The following is a 15,101-nucleotide window of genomic DNA, read 5'->3' on the forward strand; positions in this document are numbered from 1 at the left end:
CATTTCACAAGCTTTCTGATACCCTCTGCAAAAAAGGTTTTTGTTTGCACAGCAAACACCTTCACCTGTTGATCGGAGCTGAATCATTGGCCTCTTAGAGGATTTTTAAGTGGACCAATCAGCTGGTAATCCGATGGGGCGAGATCAGGACTGTACACAGGATACTTCAACACCTTGAAACGCAGCATCTGAAGAGTTTGAGTGGCGTGGGTGGCAGTATATGGACGTGCATTGTCATACAACAAAAGAACTCCTTGTGACAATTGACTTCTGCGTTTGTTGCTAGTTGCAGGTTTCAGCTTCTTTACCAGCATATCACTGTAGTATTCACTGTTCACATTTCCCCCTTTTCCTGGTAATGTTCTAGTATTGGTCCTTGAGGGTCCCAAAACACTGTGAGCATCACTTTTCCTGCAGAAGGTTGACTCTTGTATTTCTTTTTGACTGGGGACCCGGGATGCTTCCATTCCATGCTCTGATGTTTGCTCTCTGGTTCGAAGTGGTGAACCAATGTTTTTATCTCTAGTGATGATGCGTTTCAGAAACATTTCACCTTCGTTAGCATGACAGTCCAGTAGATGCTGACAGATTCTCACACGATTGTGCTTCTGCTCTTCATTGAGTTGTTTTGGAACCCATCTCCAACTGATTTTGTGGAAGTTAAGCCTGTTATGCATGATTTCATATGCAGAACCATGTCTAATGTGCATATGGTTTGCCACGTCATCAACAGTCACTCTTCTGTTATTCAGGATCATATCACGCAATTGTTCAATATTAACATCAGTTACGGCTGCAGATGGATGCCCGGATATTTCCTCATCCTTCACGCTCGTGTGACCCCTTTTAAACTGTTCAATCCACTGGCAAACACTTCACTGTTGCAAAACATTGTCCCCGTATTGTGCTGAAAGTCTTCTACGAATTTATGCTCCTGTTACACCCTCAGACCACAAAAAAAGGATTACAGAACACTGTTCTTCCTTGGTGCAAACAAAACGTGGTACAGCCATATTTATGTCACATTAGGGCAAGCTGTACTGATCTGATAATGCTGAAACCCACCACAGATGTAGACAACGGTGCCGTCTAGCGGCTGGTGAGCACACAACGCCATAGAGCCAACCTAAAGACAATTAGAGCAAAAATGCAGATACTTATTGACTTTCGTACATACGTTTGCTTGGTGGATTTTGGGGGTACATAATGTATTCAGTTGTTGAGTGTTGCGTTCTTTAGAAATGAAGTGGCATATTGATAATCCCACAAACTATGAAATTCAATCATTTATTCATTTTTTGAATGCTGAAAACATCGACGAATTGATATTCATGGGGGACTGTGGAGAATATAAGCGGCCAGTGTTAGGATTTGGTTCATGCAATTAAACAAGGGAGAATAATCTTTCATGATGCAGAGAGGTCAGATTGCCCACTTTCATCAGCGGTGAACTGAAACAAAAGGTTGATTGCATCATATGAGATAATTTGCGCTTTGCAATTACTGAGATGCGTGCACAGTGTCCTGAAGTGTGTTGCACAGTTTCATTTGAAATTATCACTTAACATTTGGAGGTCCACAAAGTCTGTTCAGAACCACTGATGCTCACAGATGGGCACAAAGCTGAATGGATGGGTTCTGAATTAACTTTCTTGGAATATTTTCAACATTATGGCAATGAGCTCATTGACCAAATTTTCACACGAGATGAAAAACTGGTTTTGCTCAACACACATGACAGGAAATGGCAGTCATTTGAGTGACATCATTCAGGCTCTTACATGTTGCAAATCTCATGACTGGTCCGTATTGAAATGTACATTAATTCAACAATGATACGGAAGTTTTTGAGTTCCACCTATACAATACACATTGGGTATCTTGTCATTCTAATTTAACGGGACATGTTTCACCCATTGTATGGACGTCATCAGCCGTAATCTGATTCCTAATGTATAAAGATCATGATCCTGATTACTCTAGTCAAAGTGTTACATAAAGAAACATAAATGAGTAAAGCTTGTTATAAGTTCCCAGAATACAATTTACACAATTAAAACATGTTTAAAAATATGTTCGAGAAAAATGAGTAATATTGGTGCAATCTTGCACTGATGTCCTTAAAACATTTTTAAAATAGCCAAACTGTCCTTATTTACATAAACGATAAGAAAGTCTATGGCTAAAAATCAAAAATGAAAGGAATCTGATTAAAGGCAACCCAAATTTGAAGTCGTAGAAAGATATTAATGATCCTTAAGTGGCTTAATCAGTTAAAAAAGTCGTAAATATTTTTGTAGAATGTTTATAGTAGGCCTAGTATCATAGAGTATACAGCTGTGTGTTTGATGGAGTTATTGTTACTGTTGTTAGACACGTATTTGTGAGGTGAGTCCACAGTCTTCTTTTTTGTTGAAGAAATGATGAAAGGTTCACTGCTGAGTGTTGCCATGTGTGTGTCTACTAGCTGATATGAGTCTTTCTTCGTTGTGCTAATAGTCAAATGGAAACGCTCATGCTTGTTGTGGGCTATAGCTTGAATGTTGCGAACGACTATTGGTGATTGTGTGGTGAAGAATCTGTAATGAAAGGAGGGTAGAAAGACATTAAGTTTAAAGATTTAAAGAAGAGACTGCAGTATTTGGCAGGAAACATTGTGTATACATTTACTTACCCTCCTGATTTTTGCGGTGTGAACTAGTTGCCTTTGCTTTATTATTATTGATATATACAGTCGTATCAGCACACACGTTTTTAAAACATAACCGGTTTTCGGACACTAAGGTCCATCATCAGTGTTAATATTTAAATTTAATTTCACATAAGTGTGTCGTCAAAATGAGTTAAAAATGAGTTTAAATTTGTAGCCCTGTTGACATCAACTGTAAAATGAGAAAAAAAGGAACCAAGTGTTAAAATTATGAAATCAATACATGTAAACTTATAATGTTGTTGTAAAAATTATGGACATACCATGTTAAGGCTGGCTTTCCTTCGTGCTCAGGCTGTTGGTCGAGTACTAACGAGCGTTCAGCTTTAACTACGGAACCGCACTGCAAGCACATGATGTTACGTCACCTCAAGGTTACGTAGTGAGCACCTGATGTTTACGTCAACTCAAGATTGTAAACAAGATGTTGCTTGCGGCTGTTTCATTTAAAATTTTATCTGGTTCCCTAGTCTGCGCTAAAAATATCTCAATGTTTTCACGTGTATTTAATTCAAATCCATAATTACCTTTAAAAATTAACTTCATGTCCTTTTCGATCCCTAAAAAGCTATGGTTATTGTTATAAATGTGTTCCGCAAAAGCTGAATACTTGTTGTACTTTATTGCCTTAAAATGTTCTTGATATCTTTGATTTAAGGTTCGCCCGGTTCTACCTATATAAAACTTTTTACGGTCGTTACAAGTGAGCCTGTATACTCCCGAATTAGTATATATATCTCTTTTATTGACACTGTGTGCATTATATATATGTTCTGATATTTTATTTCTGGTTCGGAAAGCTGTTTTTAGTTGAAATTTCTTAAATATATTCGCGATTTTAAAAACTTGACTTCCAAAATATGTAAATGTCACAAATTTATTATGTTCATGGATTTTCTTTCTTTTCTCATGGTTTTTCTTTTTTTCTCCATTTTCTTTCTTACGTATAATATTGTCTATCATTTCTGGGTTGTAGCCATTTGCTTTAGCAATTTGTTTTATTATTCTAATTTCTTTCAGTTTGTTTTCATTACTCAAGGGAAGTTTTAGTAATCTACTAATGTAGCTGTTGTAAGCTGATTGTTTGTGGGTTCCTGGGTGGTTGGAATCTTTATTGACGGTAGTGATGGCCTGTGTGGGTTTCCTAAAAATATCGAAATCTATCCTATTGTTGGTTTTTGTTAATGTGAGGTCCAAGAAATTTAACTTTTTATCGATTTCTTTCTCCATAGTGAATTTAATGTTGCTGTCAAGCAAATTCAAACAACCCAGAAATGTTTCGGGAGTAATGAGGTCTCCATTTAAAAAATACTACCGTGTCGTCAACAAAACGGACCCATAATTTTATTTCTTTCTGATATGTGTTCAAAATGGTTTTCTCAAGTTTATTTAAATAAATATTGGCTAAGAAACCTGATAGTGGGCTGCCCATTGGTAAACCTGTGTTTTGCTGGTAGTACTTCCCGTTAAATGTAAAGTAATTATTTTCTAATATTAGAGTTAATAAGTTTATCGTTTCATTAATTTCTATGTGACTTAGTCTATCTTGATTCTTTAAGTTTTCTTCTATTAAGTTTATGGTCTCTTTAATAGGAATATTGGAATACATGTTGGTCACGTCATATGATACCATTACAGTTTCTTCGTTTATTTCTGTTGATTGTATTTTGGAAATAGCTTCCAAAGAATTCGATATTGAATTACTATTTTCTAGTGTAATGTGGTTTTGTAAGTGTTTAAGTAAATATTTTGATAATTGAAATGTGGGGCTGTTACGACAATTAATTATAGGTCTAACAGGGTAATTCTCTTTGTGAATTTTTGGGAGAGACTTTAAAGTTGGGCATCTTGGGTTCATCAGGACTAATTTTTGTTTCTCTTTTTCATTTATTATGAACTGTGTGTCCTTTAGAGTTTCTTTTATTTTTGTGTTTAAGTTCTTGGTGGGGTCCTTCTTTATTTCCTTTATGCCATTTGTTTCTATGAAATCAATTGTTTTTTGGATGTAGTCGTCTTTATTTATGATAACTGTGACGTTACCCTTATCTGCTTTAGTTACAATCAAGTTATTATTTTTGATTTTACTTTTTAGATTAGTTATTACTTTTTGTTGTGTACTACTTTCTTTATTTTCTGTAATAGGTTTGTTTTTGATGTTTTCAATTTGATTTGCTACTAAGTGTCTTACAGTTTCTTTTTTATTGTCAGGGACTTTTTGGATAGCTGATTCAGTTTCTGTTATTAGTTGTTTTAATGCGGCATTGTTAATGTTTTGTTTAAAACTGTGTTTGTAACCTAGTTTTAATAGGTTGGTTTCATTTTGGGTTAAAGGTGTGTCCGAAATGTTGACAACAGGTTCACAAAATTCGTGTTCAGTTAAATTATTGGAATCATCACGTGTATATTTGTTCTTAAGTTTATTTAATTTATTCTGAATTGTTTTTCGTTTTTTCTCAAGTCTAATTCTTATGTATTCGTGAATGTGTGTTGCGAGACATGTCCATTCCAGTTTATTGAATGTGTTCATAAGTTGAAGTTGAAGTTGAAACGCTTCTTCATTTAACTGGTCCTTCTTTGCATGTAGACTCTTGATTTCACTTTTTAACCATGTTGTCCGTGCTATTTTGACAGCTCGTTGGCAAGATATTGAGATATTTTTAGCGCAGACTAGGGAACCAGATAAAATTTTAAATGAAACAGCCGCAAGCAACATCTTGTTTACAATCTTGAGTTGACGTAAACATCAGGTGCTCACTACGTAACCTTGAGGTGACGTAACATCATGTGCTTGCAGTGCGGTTCCGTAGTTAAAGCTGAACGCTCGTTAGTACTCGACCAACAGCTTGAGCACGAAGGAAAGCCAGCTTAACATGGTATGTCCATAATTTTTACAACAACATTGTAAGTTTACATGTATTGATTTCATAATTTTAACACTTGGTTCCTTTTTTTCTCATTTTACAGTTGATGTCAACAGGGCTACAAATTTAAACTCATTTTTAACTCATTTTGACGACACACTTATGTGAAATTAAATTTAAATATTAACACTGATGATGGACCTTAGTGTCCGAAAACCGGTTATGTTTTAAAAACGTGTGTGCTGATACGACTGTATATATCAATAATAATAATAAAATAATTATATCAGCACTGTCAAAATGGCTTTGATATTTTATAATGATTATAATTAGTTGCCTTTGCAGCATCAGAACGAGTGACACTTGCATTTCTTGTATTGTATCTGTGTGGAATTGGGGGAGGGGTGTGTGGTGCGGGAGAGGAGATGGTCGGAGCGTTAAGCTTATGTGCTGTTGGCTGTGGGAGGTTAGTAGGGGCAGACACGGAGGGAGTTATCTTTAATGGTTGGAGCTTTTACGGATGTTATTTTAAGATTTTTTAAGAATTTTATTTTCATTTAAATTTAGTGATTGTAACAAGTTGGGCAAAACATCATATAAGGGATTTTTTATTTCAACTAAGTCATTCAGATTAAGGTTTTTGCTATAGTATTGATCTAAATAAATATAAATGCTTTCTAATTCATTCATTAATATTCCTTTGCCCACTCTTTTGATAATTGTAAGGTCCTGTTCGATAGTTGTGAAACAGTGCCCTGTATCCTTCATGTGAGAACACATGGCTGAGAACTTGCTGTGATTATTGGCATTCTAGTGCTCTTGATATCTTGTAAAGAAACTCCGGCCTGTTTGTCTGATATATGAAATGTCACATTGGGTGCATTTGAGTCTGTATATGCCTGAACTTGAATAGATGCTACTGTTTAAGTTTAGTGTGTTGTGATTGAGAAACAGGTTGCAGTTAGGGTTTGTTGCCCTAAATGCAATATTGATATTTTGCTTTTGTAAGGGTTTTGTTACCTCGTAAATACCTGGATTATTGTAGGTGAAAGTGGCAAAATTACATTTTTGGGTTTATCTGGGACGAGGTTTATTGCTAATTTAAGTTCAATCTTGTTAATTATTCAGTTAGCTATTTCTGTTTCAAAACCGTTAAGTTCTGCCAAATTCTTTATATAATTGATTTCTGTTTTTTATGTTCCTAGGTCTAATGGTTTTTTTTTTTTTTGCTAGTTGCTTTTACGTCGCACCGACTCAGATAGGTCTTATGGCGACGATGGGACAGGAAATGGCTAGGAGTGGGAAGGAATCGGCCGTGGCCTTAATTAAGGTGTGCCTGGTGTGAAAATGGGAAACCACGGAAAACCATCTTCAGGGCTGCCGATAGTGGGGTTCGAACCTACTATCTCCCGAATACTGGACACTGGCCGCAATTAAGCGACTGCAGCTATCGAGCTCGGTAATGGGATTTTTAAGGCTCTGTAAATTAAACTGTAGAAAGTGACCTGATTGTGGGCGTTAGAGTGTACTGTTGAATTTTTAATTGTTTGTGGGGTATGAGTAGGTTTTCTAAGAATTTGAAAATCGAATGTATTCTTATCGTGTGTTACTGTGATGTCTAAAAAAAAGTTGATGGATCCATTGACCTCGTCCTCCATGGTAAACTTTATATTTTCGTGGAGGGTGTTTAAAAAATCTAAAATTTTGTTGCTATTGTTAAGATTATTATCGATTATTGCAAAAGAATCATCTACGTACCTAAGCCACAATCTGAGTCCCTTTATTTTTGATGTTATTTTGTGTTCTAATGAATCCATGTATATGTCGGCCAAGATGCCTGACAATGGGTCACCCATTAAATAGGCCGTATTGGTGATAAGTTTTGCCATTGAAAGTGAAATAGTTGTTCTTTAATACAAAGTTCAGAATCTTATAAACTCATCTATTTCAAGCATGCTTAGATTACTGTGTTTGGAAAGGTTTTCCGTAATAATGTTTGCTGTTTCTTTTGTCGGCACATTAGAATACATGTTCGTAATATCATAAGAACACATTATGTGGTTGGGTAGTAAAGTGAATTTCTTTAAAATATCACAAAAGTTAACCGATTCTTTAATGGGGATTTGTTGTTAAATCTATTATGTCTTTTGAGAAAATGATGAATGTACTATGAAGTCTTATAAGTCGGACTGTTTCTGCAATAGATAATTGGACTCGTGGATGTGTCTTTCTTGTGTAATTTAGGTAAGGCTCCGCCGGTGGAAATATTAGTGGTCATGTGGATTAGTTTTTGCTGCTCTTGCTCATTGAGTAAGAAAGTTGAACTCTTTATTAGTGTTTTTAAATTTCGTTGAATTGTAGTAGTAGGGTCCTTGCTGACTACCAGTATTGAAAATGTCCCATCTGCAAAAAACTTTTTTGTTTTTGTAATATATCAGTTTCTGTCTAATTTTAGTTTTCAATCTTTGAATTAGATTTGTGGGGTTGGAATCAGAAGTTTTATTTAATTCCTCGGTTACTGTTGGTAATTTATTTTTTTAATTTGTACCTGGTATCGTTTTGTAATTCTAAGGGGTGTTTGGAAATATTGGACTCAACCGGTAATATAGTATTGATCACGTTGCTTTCCTTTCGTTAATTCGTTAATTTGTTTTTCTGAGAATTTTGTGTTTGTCGTGTTAACTATGGCTGGTTGGTGAATTGTTAAAAGGTGGGATGCTTTTTATTTTTTCTACATGCTTTTTAGGAAACTGCAGCTGTGCGAATGATGTGGGTAGATTTGTCAGTTGGAGGAATTAGGACAAGAATTGTGTCCGTGTATTCACCATGTGAGGGTGCAGATGAGGATGAAGTTGACAAGTTTTATGAAGCATTGAGTGACATCGTGGTCAGGGTCAACAGCAAGGATAGAATAGTGCTAATGGTGATTTCAATGCGAGAGTTGGGAATAGAACTGAAGGATAAGAAAGGGTGATTGGTAAATGTGGGGAAGATATGGAAGCTAATGGGAATGGGAAGCGTTCGCTGGACTTCTGTGCTAGTATGGGTTTAGCTGTTACGAATACATTCTTCAAGCATAAGGCTATTCACCGCTACACATGGGAGGCTAGGGGTACCAGATCCATAATAGACTATATCTTAACAGACTTTGAATTCAGGAAATCTGTTAGGAATGTATGAGTTTTTCGTGGATTTTTCGGTAATACAGACCACTATCTGATCTGTAGTGAACTAAGTATCTCTAGGCCTAGGGTAGGGAAAGTGAAATCTGTCTGCAAACGAACAAGGGTAGAAAATCTCCAGGACGAGGAAATTAGACAGAAGTACATGGATATGATTAGTGAGAAGTTTCGAACAGTAGACAGTAAGCAGGTTCAGGATATAGAAATTGAATGTGCGGCATACAAGGATGCTGTAGTAAAAACAGCAAGGGAATGCCTAGGAACAACTGTGTGTAAAGATGGGAAAAGGCGAACATCTTGGTGGAATGATGAAGTGAGAGCAGCCTGTAAACGTAAAAAGAAGGCTTATCAGAAATGGCTCCAAACAAGGGCCGAGGCAGACAGGGATTTGTATGTAGATGAAAGAAACAGAGCAAAACAAATAGTTGAAGAATCCAAAAATAAGTCATGGGAAGATTTTGGTAATAACCTGGAAAGGCTAGGTCAAGCAGCAGGGAAACCTTTCTGGACAGTAATAAAGAATCTTAGGAAGGGAGGGAAAAAGGAAATGAACAGTGTTTTGAGTAATTCAGGTGAACACATAATAGATCGCAGGGAATCACTGGAGAGGTGGAGGGAATATTTTGAACATCTTCTCAATGTAAAAGGAAATCATCATGGTGGTGTTGCAAACAGCCAAGCTCATGGGGAGGAGGAAAATGATGTTGGTGAAATTATGCTTGAGGAAGTGGAAAGGATATTAAATAAACTCCATTGTCATAAGGCAGCAGGAATAGATGAAATTAGACCTGAAATGGTGAAGTATAGTGGGAAGGCAGGGATGAATTGGCTTCATAGAGTAGTAAAATTAGCTTGGAGTGTTGGTAAGGTACCTTCAGATTGGACAAAAGCAGTAATTCCACCTATCTTTAAGCAAGGGAACAGCAAAGATTGCAACAACTATCGAGGTATCTCATTGATTAGTATACCAGGCAAAGTATTCACTGGTATCTTGGAAGGGAGGGTGCGATCAGTGGTTGAGAGGAAGTTGGATGAAAACCAGTGTGGTTTCAGACCACAGAGAGGCTGTCAGGATCAGATTTTCAGTATGCGCCAGGTAATTGAAAAATGCTACAAGAGGAATAGGCAGTTGTGTTTATGTTTCGTAGATCTAGAGAAAGCATATGACAGGGTACCGAGGGAAAAGATGTTCACTATACTGGGGGACTATGGAATTAAAGGTAGATTATTAAAATCAATCAAAGGCATTTATGTTGACAATTGGGCTCAGTGAGAATTGATGGTAGAATGAGTTCTTGGTTCAGGGTACTTACAGGAGTTAGACAAGGCTGTAATCTTTAACCTTTGCTGTTCGTAGTTTACATGGATCATATGCCGAAAGGTATAAAATGGCAGGGAGGGATTCAGTTAGGTGGAAATGTAAAAAGCAGTTTGGCCTATGCTGACGATTTGGCCTTAATGGCAGACTGTGCCGAAACCCTGCAGTCTAATATCTTGCAACTTAAAAATAAGTGCAATGAGTATGGTGTGAAAATTAGCCTTTTGAAGACTAAATTGATGTCAGTAGGTAAGAAATTCAACAGAATTGAATGTCATTTTGGTGATACAAAGCTAGAACAGGTCGATAATTTCAAGTATTTAGGTTGTGTGTTCTCCCAGGATGGTAATGTAGTAAGTGAGCTTGAATCAAGGTGTAGTAAAGCTAATGCAGTGAGCTCGCAGTTGTGATCCGCAGTATTCTATAAGAAGGAAGTCAGCTCCCAGACGAAACTATCTTTACATCGGTCTGTTTTCAGACCAACTTTACGGGAGCGAAAGCTGGGTTGACTCAGGATATCTTATTCATAAGTTAGAAGTAACAGACATGAAAGTAGGAAGAATGATTGCTGGTACAAACAGGTGGGAACAATGGCAGGAGGATACTCTGAATGAGGAGATAAAGGCTAATTTAGGAATGAACTTGATGGATGAAGCTGTAGGCATAAACCGGCTTCGGTGGTGGGGTCATGTGAGGCGAATGGAGGAGGATAGGTTACCTAGGAGAATAATGGACTCTGCTATGGAGGGAGACCAAGGCGACGACGGTTAGACTCGGTTTCTAACGATTTAAAGATAAGAGGTATCAAACTAAATGAGGCCACAACACTAGTTGTAAATCGAGGATTGTGGCGACGTTTAGTAAATTCTCAGAGGCTTGATGACTGAACGCTGAAAGGCATAACAGTCTATAATGATAATGTATGTATGTATGTATGTATGTATGTATGTATGTATGTATGTATTGTACCGGTTACGACCTGTACATAAGTATTTTTTGAGCATAGGTTACGTTTATTTACCACACGTTATGTTCCGAGCGCGCCTGGTTTGTTTACCAGCTGCGAGGACCAGCTAGCAAGTGTGTGACGACTGTGAGCTGTTACGTAGTCACAGGGGCTAGCTAGACCGCCCGCTCGTCTCAACACGTGTTGCCTGCCTTGACTGGTATTTTCTGGATTCCACGTCACTTGTTTTAGAGAGTTCGATTGAGAAAATTTTGAAATTTCTATAATAATGATGCTAGCGAATCGAGCGATATGTCATCTTGTTTGCGATCACCTAAACGTCCCAATGCTCGAGTTTCAAGCAAATCCATTGAGGGATTCGGGAGATATTCAATCAAACCGTATTATGACGTAGACATCCCGGATTGAATAAAAAGGGGACCTACTATAGCCTATTCACACAGTCTCAGCTGAGTAGTCAGCGGGGACACTCTTGCTGCTACTATCATCGTGGAACTCTGTCATTATACAAGTGTGGGAAGACGATTCTTCCAAGTTTTATAAGACTTCGAGTGTGGTAGAAATTTTTCTAAGTCTTCGTAATTGAACTTAGAATATTTTACAAGTGTTCAGGAAATGGACTTGTATTATTTACATGGGTTCGAGACCCGAATTCTTGTAAGTGTTCACTGAGTGGACTTGTATTATTTACGTGTCTTCGAAGTTGAAACTTTTCTAAGTGTTTGGACTTGATTTATTTACGTGTCTTCGAAGTTGAAACTTTTCTAAGTGTTCACTGAATGGACTTGTATTACTTACATTGGTTCGAGACCCGAATTCTTCTAAGTGTTCACTGAATGGACTTGTATTATTTTCATGTGTTCGAGATCAGAACTTTTCTATGTGATCATTGAATGGACTTGTATTATTTACGAGTATTCGAGATTGGAAATTTTCTAAGTGTTCGTAAAATGGGCTTGTGTTATTTACGTGGAATATTTGCAACTGTTGAGGAACTCATTCTTCTAATAGACAGTGATTGATTAACATTGCTAGTGATGAACTTTAACTTTCCAACGGCTTTGAACAAAGTTAGGATTTCACTTGCATTTACTCAAAGACTTGTGCTTTTGCCAGTATTGGTTTTAAAGACTTATAAATTTCATCCGTGAATTTATTTATGTGAATGAACTTGTGTTTCCGTCAGTGGTCACTCAGAGACTTTATGAATTTCACCAGTGATTAACTTTAAATGTATTCAGACTTCCAAGTGAATGGATTTGTGTTTTTTTGTTCGAGTTTAGGCAAAGACTTGCACCTTCGCCAGTAATGAACTTTGAGTTTAACTATAATTTCACAAGAAGGGACTTGTATTTTTCGTTGCCAAACGTTATTCAGAGACGAAGATTTTCCTAGTGATGAACTCTAAAATTATTAATACCACTCATATCATTTTAGGAGTGTTGGAAGTCTTGATGTACAATTATCAATAATTCTGCTTATAAGTTAATCATCCAAGGTTTTCATGGACTCAGTGCTACTAGTAACCTGGGGAACATCAATCCTCTCAGTCTCATTGGGCTGACTATCTACAACATCGCCTGGATCAGTGGGGTTCAACCCGGGCCTCAGAGTTCGAGACATCTCTACTTGCCGTCAATCCAGACAGTCCAGCTGCCTCTGTCTGGAGTATCTGGAGTCCCTGGAATCCCTGGAGTCTTCTGGAACGTGCTTCAACCAGCTTGGCTTGGTGAGCTGGAGAACCCGAGCCATACTATTGGAATACGAGGAAGACGGTCCATTCCTACTTAGAGGTGATGCGCAAATTCATGACTTATTTGAATAAACTCTTATACAATCAGAGTCAAAGTTTTTCTGTAGATAGGACCCTACCTCCTGTACCGAGCCCTAGCTACAATTAATCCAGTTTTTTGCCCTGAGAACTCTATTTCATGCTACTTTAAAATTTAATCTGAGAGTCGGGCTCTTTTACTGGTACAGTATGTATGTATGTATGTATGTATGTATGTATTTATGTATTGACCATTTCTTTCATATATCCATTATTTTTAGCTATTTCTTGGATTAGTCGTATTTCATCTTCTGTTAACGGTATATTAAAAGCTCTATAGATCATGCTGCAGTAAGCTGATTTTTTATGACTATTGGGATGGAGGGAATCTGTTTTGATCATGTTCGATGTATGTGTGGGTTTTTTGTATATTTTGTATGATAAGTGGTTTTCGTGTCTAGAGCAGTATCATACCATCGCATCATTTGATATAACTAACATGTATCCCAATATTCCCACCAAGAAAACTATAGAAATAATCAAATCTAATCTAAGAAACTACAGCAAGAAATTGAAGAATTTATGAAGCTACTTGAATTTGCCACTAATAACAACTATTTTAGATTTTACGACACAATCTACCAACAACAGGGCCTACCAATGGGGTCTCCTGCTTTTGGCATACTGGCTGAAATTTACATAGACTACTTAGAATACACATCTATCAGCAAAACAGACAATATATTCTATTGGTGCAGATGTGTTGACGACATTTTCGTCATCATTGATAATAGATCCACTGAAGAAAATATCATATTGGATAGACTTAACACAAGAGACCCCTGCATAAAATTTACCAAAGAAACTGAAAACAATCACACCTTAAACTATCTCGATACAACAAAACTAGACAAAGCTATATACCGTTAACAGAAGATGACTTAAAAGAGGAAATACGTCTAATCCACGAAATAGAAAAAATAATGGATACAAGAAAGAAATGGTCAATACAGTTATTCATAAAATCACATCTCAACCTAAAACCAGATTGACAAAAATAAACAAACCTAAAAAGGATCAAGTATTATTTGCTTTCAACAACGCAAAAACATAACTTAAAAATGGCATTCAAGACCATGCACAATAGCTCTAACATCTTACACAATACCAAGATAATCAATAGTAACAACAAGTACGATCAATCAGGAGTATACCGTATCAGATGTAACAATTGTGAGACCAGCTATGTTGGAGATACCGGTAGAAATTTGACAATCCGATATAATGGACACCTAAATGCCGTAAAACAAAATCATTTTTCCACAATAGGCCAGCACATTGAAGAATATAAACACAGCTTCACGAACATCGCAAATTACATGAAAATATTAAATATAAATCCTAAAGGCCCCTTGCTCAATATAACAGAAGAGTTTTACATACTGTTAGACCAATACACCAATCACAATATAAATGAAATTACAGAAAAAACAAATACCATTTTCAAAAAAGCCATCCCCGCCTTAAAAAATGACTATCTCAAAGCAATCAACAAACAGAATATAACAGGCGTCATAGTACCGATGAACAACATGCCCAGCTCCGCCCATACCCCAACAACAGCAACTCTCCCTACCCCTCTATCCATTCCCTTCTCAGCAGCAGACACAAACCTAAGGAGAACGCGTTACAGTACACGCCAAGCTCTCAAATCCAACTCAACCCAACCATGGCACCAATAGTAAGTACACATTCACATTAACACACACACATACAGGCATTCCTTCTGCTTATAACCCTACTCACACTTTTTTTCGTCTTCCACAGATAATATACACTGACTGACAGAGCAAATGCAACACCAAGAAGGAGTGGTCAGAACTTTATGCCAATTGCAGGGTAGACTGACGTCACTGAGGTATGCTCATGATGTGAAATGCACCGCTGTGCTGCGCACGTAGCGAACGATAAATGGGACACGGCGTTGGCGAATGGCCCACTTCGTACCGTGATTTCTCAGCCGACAGTCATTGTAGAACGTGTTGTCGTGTGCCACAGGACACGTGTATAGCTAAGAATGCCAGGGCGCCGTCAACGGAGGCATTTCCAGCAGACAGACGGGTTTACGAGGGTATGGTGATCGGGCTGAGAAGGGCAGGTTGGTCGCTTCGTCAAATCGCAGCCTATACCCATAGGGATGTGTCCACAGTGCAGCGCCTGTGGCGAAGATGGTTGGCGCAGGGACATGTGGCACGTGCGAGGGGTCCAGGCGCAGCCCGAGTGACGTCAGCA

The 15,101-nt window shown here is 37.5% G+C and overlaps 1 protein-coding gene across 1 annotated transcript in view; it reads left to right on the plus strand.

Annotated features, from left to right (window-relative positions):
• Positions 1–15,101, plus strand: part of LOC136862699 (RAB6A-GEF complex partner protein 2) — a 205,858-nt gene that overhangs the window by 113,471 nt on the left and 77,286 nt on the right. The window lies entirely within an intron of this gene.

Source organism: Anabrus simplex, chromosome 2, assembly GCF_040414725.1.
Source record: "Anabrus simplex isolate iqAnaSimp1 chromosome 2, ASM4041472v1, whole genome shotgun sequence".
NCBI lineage: Eukaryota > Metazoa > Arthropoda > Insecta > Orthoptera > Tettigoniidae > Anabrus > Anabrus simplex.